Source organism: Dipteris shenzhenensis, chromosome 16, assembly GCF_047967505.1.
Source record: "Dipteris shenzhenensis isolate YYH24624 ecotype China chromosome 16, Dip_SZ_1.0, whole genome shotgun sequence".
Classification (NCBI taxonomy): domain Eukaryota; kingdom Viridiplantae; phylum Streptophyta; class Polypodiopsida; order Gleicheniales; family Dipteridaceae; genus Dipteris; species Dipteris shenzhenensis.
The window spans coordinates 49,499,502-49,511,444 of record NC_141611.1 but is presented as its reverse complement, the minus strand read 5'-3'; positions in this window follow the sequence as shown (position 1 = coordinate 49,511,444).

The following is an 11,943-nucleotide window of genomic DNA, read 5'->3' as shown; positions in this document are numbered from 1 at the left end:
CTAGTGGTATTTTCAGTGACAAAAGAGAAAGAGAACTCTTGAAGCTCTGACAACCATTTTGCAAATCTCCCCCCAGGATTAGGCTTGCGAACTAGATATGCTAATACAGACTGAGAGGTAAGGAAGAAAAATGGTCGAGGTAATAAATAGGAGCGAAACTTTCTGACGGAAAACACCAAAGAGAGAGCTTGCTGCTCCATTTCTTCATACCTTGTTTCCACATTTGTAAGCTGTCGGCTGGCATAATAGATGGGTTGCATTCTACTTGCCTCTCCTTTTTGTAGCAATACAGCACCAACTGAATGCAAAGATACACTTGGATTTACATAAAAGTCTTGAGACCAATCAGGGGGCTTCTATATTGGGCCCTTACTCATGGCCTCCTTAAGTTGCTGGAAAGACTCTTGTTGCTCCACACCCCATTGGAAAGAAACTCCTTTTCTTGTCAACAAGTTCATGGGATGCACTATCTTTGTGAAATCATCACAAAAGCGTTGATAGTACTTGCTCTTTCCTAGAATTTTGTGAACACCAGTGACATTCTCAGGACTTGGCAATGCCATGATTGCGGCACCAGTGACATTCTCAAGACTTGGCAATGCCATGATTGCTTGAACCTTGTCAGGATCCATTTGCAGGCCTTCTTGAGACACAATATGCTCCAACAAGACTACTTTTATTTGAGCCAAATGACACTTGCTAGGATTTAGACACCCTTTTGCTTCATCAATCCTTGCTAAGGCCATCTTTAACTTCTCCATGTGATCTATCCGTCGAGAATAAATGCAAAAATCATCCAAAAACATCCTTATGAACTTTCCCAAGTAAGGCTCCAGGACTTGACTCATGAACCTTTGAAATGTAGCTGGTGCATTGGTCAACCCAAAAGGCATCACTCTGTAAGCAAAAACTCCCCAAGGTGTGACAAATGATGTTTTCTTTTGATCTTCCTCCCGAATACGAATTTGAAAGTACCCAGAATACCCATCACATACAGAATACATCTCATGCCCTGCTACTTGGTCTAGTATTTCATCTTGGAATGGCAAAGGAAAATGATCCCTCTTAGTGCATGCATTCAAAGGACGAAATTCCACACAAACTCGCCACTTATTTCCTTTCTTTGGTGTGACAACTACAGGAGATATCCATTCTGAATCATCAATAGGAAAGATGAACCCTGCCTCAAGTAGTTGTGTTACCTCTTTCTTTAGTGCCTCAGCTTGGATCACCCCCAATTGCCTTAAGCAATGCACAACTGGCTTGCTTTCTGGCTTCAACTCAATCTTGTGCTCCACAAGAGAGACTCGTCGAACCTGTGAATAGCTTGTTGCAAAGAGACATGGAAAATTATCTAGCATATCCAAGTACTGGAGCTTCTCACTACCTGATAGAGAATCACCAAGAAGCTCTTTATTGCGTTGGCGTCGTTTAGTGTGCTCCACATCCTCCACATGAAGTGTCTCTACAGGATCTTCTTGCACCACCACCTTGTTCCTTCCTGACTCATCCCGATCAGCACCAAGACAAAGACCAAATGCCACTCCTTCCACCTCACCCTCTGAGTTGGACTCCTCGGAGCTACACCCTGTCTCTTCTTCTTCATCGGTTAAGTCAGAGCTTGAACTCTCTGATGTTGAAGACTCCTCCTTGACAACTTCCTTTTTGTGGCTTCTGATGTTGTAGTGCACCTTCTTATCATTTCCCTGCAAAATCAATACTCCAGTATCCCACTTTTGAACAGCCTTCACCTTGCGTAGCCAAGGCCTTCCCAAAATCAATGGATAGGCACGTGCATCTGGCTTGGTAGGGATCACCTGAAAAGTAGTCGGCACAGAAATTCCACATACATCCACTTCTAGATTCTTCACAACTCCCAAGGTCTTAACCCTAGTGTTGTCAGCCAATTTGATGCGATAAGGAGAGGTAGTACTAGAGTATTTTAAATCAGCATCTATCATGGTCTTCTCACTCATGACATTAATCGATGCACCTCCATCAATGTCCACATTAGAAATCACTTGACCATCAATGATCACATCAACCACAGGCACATCATCACCAACATCTATATCTACCTTTTGAATAACAGGAATGGCACTTTTCTTCTTTTTCTTCTTTGACACTCTTGTGCTTGCTAGTTTTCCCCATTCCTTTTGTAGTTTTGGAGACAAAGCAAGTAATTGACCAAAGGTGATATGAGCTTCCTTTTCTTTAAGGTCGGACAACAAGTCATAGCTTCCAATTCCTTGTCCTAAAGGAAAGTCTGACCGGCTAATTCTCCTTCTAGATGCCTTCTTTTTCTTACTATGGTGTTCCTCTTCTTGATGTTCCTCATCTACTTCTTCCTTGCTTTCTTCTTCTTCTTTTGCTTTACCACGCCCCCGTTTAGCCATCATTACCTCTCTTTCCTCATCCCCTGAAGAAGCTTCTAACAAGGATACTTGTTTTTCTTCTTTCTTTCTCAATCTAGGACACTCAGGGCGATAGTGACCTTTTTCATTACATTCATAGCAAGTGACCCCACTCCTATCTCGAGGCCTATCTTCACTCTTTGGTGCTCTAGGTTGTCGTGCATTAACCAAATGCAATTTCAAATCAGCAAACTCTGCCATCAATTGGGAGATATTATGATCTAACTCAAAGGACTTTGGTATCTGAGGAGTGCCCATTACCTCCACCTTAGAAGTTGAAGCTGTTGAAGACACAAAAGAGGATTCGATCTTTACAGAAGCTTCTTTCTTGGTCGCAATGCGAAGCGCCTCCACGTATGTTGTTGGATCTTTACTTATTACTTTTGAGCGAAGACGAGGCTCCAAAGCCATAACAAATTTGCTCATCTTTAAGTGCTCCATCCCTGAGAGACTTTGAGGGGCCAATGATGTAGATGCCACAGCTCGCAAAGCTGCCCTTTCATACTTTGTCCATAAAGTTTCATATCGGATTGCCAAAGTAGAGACCAACTCACCCTCTCCTTGATAGAACTGGTCCAACTGCAACATCAAAGCATTTGGCGACTCCACTACCCCAAATCTCTACTTCATTGCTGCCACCACTTGGTCCCAATCCTCCTTGGTAGAGTCTGGTAAGGTCTCATGCCAACTCAAGGCTGCACCTTCAAGAAAATCAGGCAAAATCTCCACCCGATCCTTCATGGACCATCTAGAAAGCCGGCATCCTCGAACAAAATCCCAAAGATAAGACTCCGGGTCTTCCCCTTGGGTCCCTTGAAACACTGGAATCTTCACCATGATGAAACACAAAAAGGAAACACCAAGATCCAAATAATATCCCAAACAAGATCCGAACAAGATCCCACAGAGCCTTAGTATACCAAGACCGACTTATTATGCATAACCACTTGTTGAAAACCCTCCACAATGTGATCCTCAACAAAATCTTCAAAAATAAGTGACCAACCAGCACCATGAAAACATTGTGTATACATGCATTCTAGAATCACCCTTCTCACAATAGGAAGTGCACATAAAAGCTTCAAGATATTGTACTCTTCATCATTTGCATAGCAAAAGAAGTTGAAAGCATTAAGAATCACCACTCCACTGTTATAGTCAAAAACTACCCAAAGACTCAACTCTTCTTCACACCAAGCTGCCAGTCCATTGGAACAATCCCCAATCTATCATTGTGCTTGCTGCCGGCATTGTCGATTCACCAACATATTCAACAGTGCAAACATAAAGGATATGATCATGGTGATTGTGCGAATAGCTTGAGCATCACCTTCACAATCTTCAAGTTATCTTAAACGGGTTGCAATCTCTTCTAACGGAGTTCTTCTAGGCATATTCTTTATCTCATCAAAACACATGCCTCTTCTAGGCATAACATGCAATCAAGTACACCCGAGACCATTTAGTAAGGTGGGATGAATCCAATACCAAACGTACCCGGCGTGTCCACCAAAAGATGTGACATGAAGTTGGGGGTAATAAACTTCCCGCACCTCTTCACTTCCTGCTACTTTCGAACTGATAGCCAAAGATATTTATCATTGAGAATGGGACATTAGAAAGAAGCTTTTATGCCAAGATACCACACCAAACTTTCCTCCCTCAGATGAGAATGAAGATGGTAACATCCCAAGTGATGTAATCAAGCATAGGGAGAAGGAAAGGATCAGCAGAGGCCATAATCTCAGCAAGCCGGTCTGCACCAAAGAGAAGAGCGATACGTTGTTGAAAGAAGATCTTGCAGCTCAACATGACATGAACTGATATACATCGAGGAGTTTGAAGGGGATGATTGGGTCGGATGGGTAGATTCCGAGGAAACGTTGCACCTCCTTCATAGACACCTTTGCACTTAGCTCAAAACACTCTACAAACTATTATTAGACACAGAGGCCTATAACTTTCAGTAGAGACATGATATCAGGGATTCAAGCACATAAAGAGATGCGCCTTGAGAGAGCTTCGCGCTGATATAAGTTTCATTGAAAACAGACAGAGGGTTGAAGAGATATGGACAGTTTACTAGAAGGGGGTAAAACTATCATGAAAACAGACTATCAAACACAAAGACTCATAACATTTTGCAGCAGTATCTGATTCAAGATCTAAGCACATAGAGACATGCTTCTTAAAGAGAGCTTCACATTGATACATGTTTCGTAAGAAATAGAGAAGCTGCCAAAAAGTTATGGATAGTTTACTAGACGGGGGTAAAAACTATCATGAAAACAGACTGCCATACACAGAGACTCATAACTTTTTGCAGTAGTATTTGATTCAAGATCTGATCTTGAAGAGAGCTTCGCGTTGATATAAATTTTATTACAATCAGACTATCGAGTAGAAAGTTATGAGCAAAACACTAACAGGGGGTCAAACTGTCATGAAAACTACCCTCCACCCAGGCTAATTTCACCTGAGTAGGATGCTCCCTCAAGACTCCACCTTCATCAACGATCCACCCCTCATAGATTTTGCCTAGAAGAGGGGAAGAAGTTTGCATGGTGGCTCGAGAAACAAATGGACCATGTATGCACAGTGAGCGGTCGAATAGAAAGAACTTTCAAGGCTTTAAAAGAGAAAAGGGGTGAAACACTCAAGAGAGCGAGAACCTGAAGTGACCTTCATTACAAATAGAGTGAGAATCCACTTCAACACTACAAACACAAGGGAGAAGAAGAGGTTTCATACATACAAGAGGGAGCAGAAGCTCCAAGACTACTCATAGAGAGAGAATAAACTAGAGAGAGATGGACTCAAGAGTCTACATAAGAGAATATCTACAAGAGGGAGAGAAGGCTCATGAAAGAGGCTTGGGGAGACTAGAGCTACAGCAACATGAGGCCTAATGGTGGAAGAGATTGATGAACAAGGGAGAGGAGGGCTCCTTTTATAGAGATTTTGTTACCCTCCTTCACCCATTTACAATTGCTGCCTGTAGATTCCTTTCCCCATCAATCACATAAGCACGTATGTCACCATCCATGTCCTTTTTGGCTACTCTTGCCATGTGTCCCATCAAAAGATGCTCAAGACTCTTAAAATATTGAGAAAGTCAAGAGTCTCCTCACATGGAGCCCATAGGGACCCTCTCTTTTCCACATGTCCACATCCTCCTTATTCCACATAGGAGTTCTAGAAGGATTCCTCTTGACTTCACACTCCTCCACATGTCTTCCACACGCTTGGCATGTGGCCTCTCTTATATTATTGGAACACATGGACATGATACCACCTCTTTATATGACTCACTCTTCCTATTTTCTAAAAAACTCATAATATCCCATACACAAATAACTCTCACCCCATACCAAGGTATTTATAATTCATACCTATGGTATTTACAATGAGCCATTCCACTCATCCTCTCAATCCCATACAATATCATAGAAAATAGAAATAAGTAAGAGCCGCTAGGCTATCACTTGATACTCAAACTCTTATCAAACATAGAGAAAAACAATATCAATGCCAAGTTAAAAATATCAATTTTTGGCATCACACCACCTAGCTAGTACTTTGATTTCTTCCCCCCATCCTTCCTTTCAAATAAATCATGACCCTCCTCCCTTGATGTCTCCATCTCTACATTCCTCATCCCATTATGTACATGCTCCTCTTTCCCCTCTCCCTCTCCCCTTGTGCCATAGTCTCCCTCTTCATTCCCCCTCTTAGTCCGTTTTCCCCACCCATATTAATGCTTCTCCCCTCATGTTCCCTTTTCCTATATGGCCCTTGAGCATTGCCATGCCTAGCGTCTAGCCTCTTGTCTCGAATTATTTTCTAGTGGCTGCTGGGATTTGAGCCTAGGTCTCCACGGCTAGTGGTCTAAAATTCGTTACTCCTATGACTGGGTGTAGTTTTGCAGCACCTTTCGTGTGCGGTTCTTTGCTTCTGCGCCTCCAATCTGTGTATCTTCTGCTCGCAGTTCTCCGTCCCTGTGGCTGCAAAACTTCTCAATTTCTATGCCTTTAGCCTACGGTTCCTGTGCATCTTCTGGGTTCCTGCGCCTTTAGCCTGCGGTTCCTGCGCATCTTCTGGGTTCCTGCGTAGTGCCACACGTCTTCTGGTCAACCGTGCCTGCAAAACCGCTCCTGCGCATCTGCAACACCCCCAGGCCCCCTGGTTGCAGCTAGCGCATCTGTGCATCGTGGACAGATTGTGACTATTTTCTTGGGTTCTTGCGTCTTCTCGCACACTTGCGCGTTGCGGACAAACTTTTCAGGCTCCTGCAAAAGATCTCGTGCCCCTATCCTCTTCTTCTTCTCTTCCTCTTTCTCTTCTCTTGTCCTCTCCTTTTATTAAGGAGTGGTAATTGAACCCAAGACCTCCCCATTTACAAAAGGAAGACTTACCAATGGGCTAGCAAATAGGAAGTGATGAAAGTGTAACGATATTTCTCATATGGTGAAATTTCATGAATTGTAACTCTCTAACCGTAGGGAGTTTCCTCTTGTTGTAAAAAGCAAAAGTACTTCATTTCATGTGCTCTATACATATCTGATACTAGATCGTAGATTTTGAACTTTTTCAAGTTCACTCCTTGAATGCACGCCACACGAGGAGGGTGGATATTTATGTCACTTCTCGACGAGTTCAAGGATTTGGTGCTTGGTCCTTCACTCTTTACGGCTACCAATTGGCGAGATCTCTTTCTTATCTGATTGTACAATGCAATGTTCAAGGAGACAACAGGTGGGATGATACACCGTGGATGATTCAAGGTCAAGAACTAATGATACAATGGGAGGACTTTGATTTCAATTCTACTCATTGTGCGGTGATCAAGCTACTTGCTGCATCGGAGGTAATTAAAAGGGTGACATTCTTCAAAGGGTGGGATGCTCCCCAAGTTTAGGGGGAGATTTGGCACATCTTCTTATTAATTCCTGTGGATAAGCTCATCTGGAATGATTTCTTCTTGATCTCATTACAAAGGTTTCTAGGACTCGGCTATGGTTGGTTATGTTTCGACCAAGGAATCTCTTTGTACCTAATCAACCTTTTGTGCCTCATTTTCAGCTTCAAGTTGTAATTCTTTTTTGTCTAAAGATAAACTATCAACAAAGGATTGCAAGTTTATTTGGTGCTGAATGTCTTGCTCAAGTATTGAATCTCCCCACCCTCTCCTTCTACCTATCTTGGACTACCGAGAAACTTGGGATGTCTGGATTTTAGTCTTGGTGTGATGACATCTTGGCTCCTCCAATTTGACGGCACATACAAACCTTCAACCAAGGCTGCTGGTGTGGGTGTGAAGCTCACTTCACTAGAGGGTGGGGTGTATTTGTTGAGATATCGAGCTCCACTTGCGATATGCCAGGGTGACCGTTGTGCATTTATGTCACCGACTTGTTAGCTATAGATGCAGTTGGTACACTGCCCATGAATAATAGCTGGATGACAGCTATCCTTATCTACTCTAGTTTGTGGCTCAGTTAGTATGCCACCTTAGTTAGTTGAGTTTGGTTTGAGACCCACATATAGGGTTCTTCTATTTTCTTTGTACTAGAGTTCTTTTGGCTTTCACAACTAAGAAGAGGAAAACTGTTTTCAGCCTCCACCTTTGTGTGTATTCCCCCATTGTGCATGTGAGAAAGGTGCAAGTGAGACTCCTTCCCTCTCTCCCACTATCTTCACATGGTATCAGAGCCTTGTTCATGGTAAGGAGCTCAAGAAAGCAAACCAAGTTCGCAGTGTCCTGGTAAGAGGACCAGTGTTGCTTTCCTTTTTCGAGTTTGGGAGCAAATCTCTGCAGGTAGCACGGCCGGAAGTGCAAGAGTGCACTGTGAGACGCCCTTCGCGGTGTGGCGAGAGGGCATTATATGACTTTATTTTTCTGATTTGAGGTCATTTCGGGGCCCGTTTTGGAGGTCGAAGTTCTCCACAGGCACTCAGAAAAAGGCCTTGTTTTTACTGTGCGACCACTGTTCTGCAGATCGGTGAAAAGTTGCCGCAGAAATTGCATCGTATGCCTGTGCACAGAGATATTGGGAGTTTCAAAATCATCCTTATTTCCTGTTGATGCAAAATCGTCACTAGGAAGTGACTGTGTGGTCAAAAACCACTTTCGTCAGGTTTGCAGATTTGCCCTTGTGAGGCAGAAGCTGTGTTTTTTGCAATGACAGAATATTTTGCAGTGTTTTGTAATGGCGTCTGATTCTCTTTCACAGATTGTCACTGAAAAGCTTGACAAGAACAACTTCCAAGCATGGAAGTTTAGAATGATGAATTTCCTTATGGGAAAAGGCTACTGGGAGTTCATTACAGGAAATGAAGAAGAACCAGTTCTTCCTAATGTTCCCAATCAACAAAGGTGGCATGGGATATTTTAGCTAAAATGTACAGCACAAATACACAGGCCAGGAAAATGCAGCTTAAGCAGGAGCTGCACAATGTGCAGAGAGAAAATATGAGCATCAATGACTACCACATGAAGGTGAAGAAAATTGCGGATGCACTTGCTTCCATTGGGTCGCCAGTGGATGATGACGATTTAGTTTCTGTGACCTTGAATGGTCTAGGAAAGGATTATGCACACTTCCGGACATCCATTGCCATCCGTGAAAAATTTCCTGATTTTGAGGAGTTGATTGCTCTTCTAATTTCTGAAGAGCAGAGAAATGGTGGTGCATCTTCTTCAGGAGGAATCTCAAAAGAAACTATCTTCTACTCAAATGTTGGAAGGGGTAGAGGCAGAGGTAGAGGAGGCCGATCTGGAGGCCATGGTAGAAATCAAAATATGCAGCAAACTCAAGAAAACCAGTCCTATGCAGGAGGACGTGGTAACTCTAGAGGCAGGGGGAGCCAAAGAGGTCGTGGTGGATGGCAGAGAGGCCAAAATGCAAACAGTAATGTTGAATGCTACTACTGTGGTAAAGTGGGGCATATGGCTAAAGACTGCTACAAAAAGCAGAATGACATTATGAATGGAAAATTGCAGCAAGGCAATTATGCATCCTCTAGTAGACAGGGTGATGACAGAAATGAGCATTTGTTTATGGTACAGCATATGACAAATTCTGTGACAAGTGCAGAAGAAAGCAATGATGTGTGGTATGTTGACTCAGGTGCGTCAAACCACATGACAGGTCATGCTGAATGGATGCAGGATGCAAGGAAAATGGAAAAACCAGGATTTGTGGAGACTGTTGATGATACTACACATCCTATTGTGCAGATTGGCAAAATTCCTTTGTCTATGCAGGATGGGAAAAAGAAATACTTGTCTGATGTATTTCATGTCCCGAACATCACCAAGAACCTGGTTTCTGTTGGTCAAATGGTTGAGCACGAGTTGCAGGTCAGATTCAATCCTCATGGATGCTTTGTTGAGGATATGAAAAATAATGGTCGCTTGATAGCAAAAGGAAAGAAGAAGGGCAGGATGTTTATGCTGGATGCGGACATGCCTGAATTGAGTGCAGCAATGTTTGCACATGGGACCGGTGTAGTTGCAGATATTGATATTTGGCATAAACGCATTGGTCATGTTAATGTACAGCGACTTAAATCAATGCAGGCCCAAAATATTGTTGCAGGATTGCCTAAATTCAAGGTTGCAGAAATGCATAAGGTGTGTGAAGCCTGTCAATTTGGAAAACAGGCAAGGAAACCATTTCCTAAGCATGTTCAAGAGAGTAAAAAGCCATTGGAATTAATCCACTCTGATGTGTGGACTACTAAAGCTGCATCTATTGGAGGCTGTCACTATTTTGTCACATTTATTGATGACTTCAGCATAAAACTTTGGGTGTATTTTATGAAAAAGAAAAGTGAACTGTTTGGGCACTTCAAAGCTTTTAAAGCTATGGTTGAAAAAGAAACAGGCCTGCAAAAAATGCCTAAGGTAAGATGGAGGGGGAGAGTACCTCTCAAATGAGTTTGCAAGGTTCCTGCAGGAGCATGGCATAAAGCAGCAATATTCATGCAGTCATACCCCACAGCAAAATGGAATTGCAGAAAGGAAAAACAGGCATATTGGAGAGGTATCTCGGGCCATGCTAAATGAAAAAGATCTACCAAATTATTATTGGGTTGAAGCAGTTGCTACAGCAGTTTATATAATGAATAGGACTCCCACTGCAGCAATACACGGCATGACGCCAGAGGAGATGTATACTGGTAGGAAACCAGACATTTCTCATTTGAAAATTTTTGGTTGCATTGCCTATGTTCATGTGCCAGATGAGTTGAGGTCCAAGTTGGATCCAAAGGCTGAGAAGTGCATCTTTATTGGTTATTCTCTGCAGCAGAAAGGGTATAGATGCTATAACCCCTCTACACATAAGTTCAGAGTGAGCAGAGATGTTGTTTTTTATGACATGAGCAGCTGGTATAAACCAGTAAATGTGATGATTGATGTAGATGCACAAAATGGTAATGCTGCACAAAATTCACAGCAGCAATTACAAAATATCAGTGGACCTGCAGTGTCCTCTAGCAATGGTTCACATACTTCGCCATGGATAGGTAGATTGAGATCAGGAGAATCTCCTCAAAGCAATGCAGATAGTGGTATGCAGGTATCAAGAAAAGGAAAAGAGAAGGTAGATCAGCCCATGTTTGATGTGAATCAGGTCACTCTTATGTGGATGGTGAATCCAGTGGCTCAGAGCAGAGCATTGATGATGAGTTGGGTATTCCTTCTGTTGTTACACCTGGAATAAGGAAGACCAGGGATGTTTTGAGAGCACCTGGAAGTGAGCGTATTTTGCGCAGGTCTACCAGGGTTAGGTATCCTGTGGATAGGCTGAAATATGATGGATTTACAGCCATTCACTATGCCTATATGGTCAAAGTGATACAGGAACCAGAACCCACTTCTTTTGAGCAAGCCATGGGAAATGAAAAATGGGAGAAAGCCATGGATGAAGAAATGGATGCCTTGGATGCAAATGCTACATGGGAATTGGTGCCTTTGCCTAAAGACAAGAATGCAATTGGCTGTAAGTGGGTTTATAAGATCAAGCACAATGCAGATGGTTCTGTGAATAGATACAAGGCAAGATTAGTTGTCAAGGGGTATGCACAGACATATGGCATTGATTATGAAGAAACTTTTAGCCCGGTTGCAAGGATGGCAACCGTAAGAGCAGCCATTGCTATGGCTGCATCAAAGGGATGGTCTTTACATCAGATGGATGTAAAGAATGCCTTCTTGCATGGTGATTTGCAAGAAGAGGTCTTTATGGAGCAGCCAGCAGGTTATGTTCATGCTATTCATCCTGAGTTTGTTTGCAGGTTGAAGAAAGCCTTGTACGGCTTGAAGCAAGCACTTAGAGCATGGTCTGACAAGATAGGACAGTATCTTGTGACTATTGGCTTTCAGATTTCCAAGGCAGATTTCTCACTCTATGTGAGAAAAACAGAGAAAGGGATTATGCTGGTTGTCATTTATGTTGATGATTTGATCATCACAGGTGATAGTGATGAAGATATCCTTCATGTGAAAATGCTATTGAGGCAG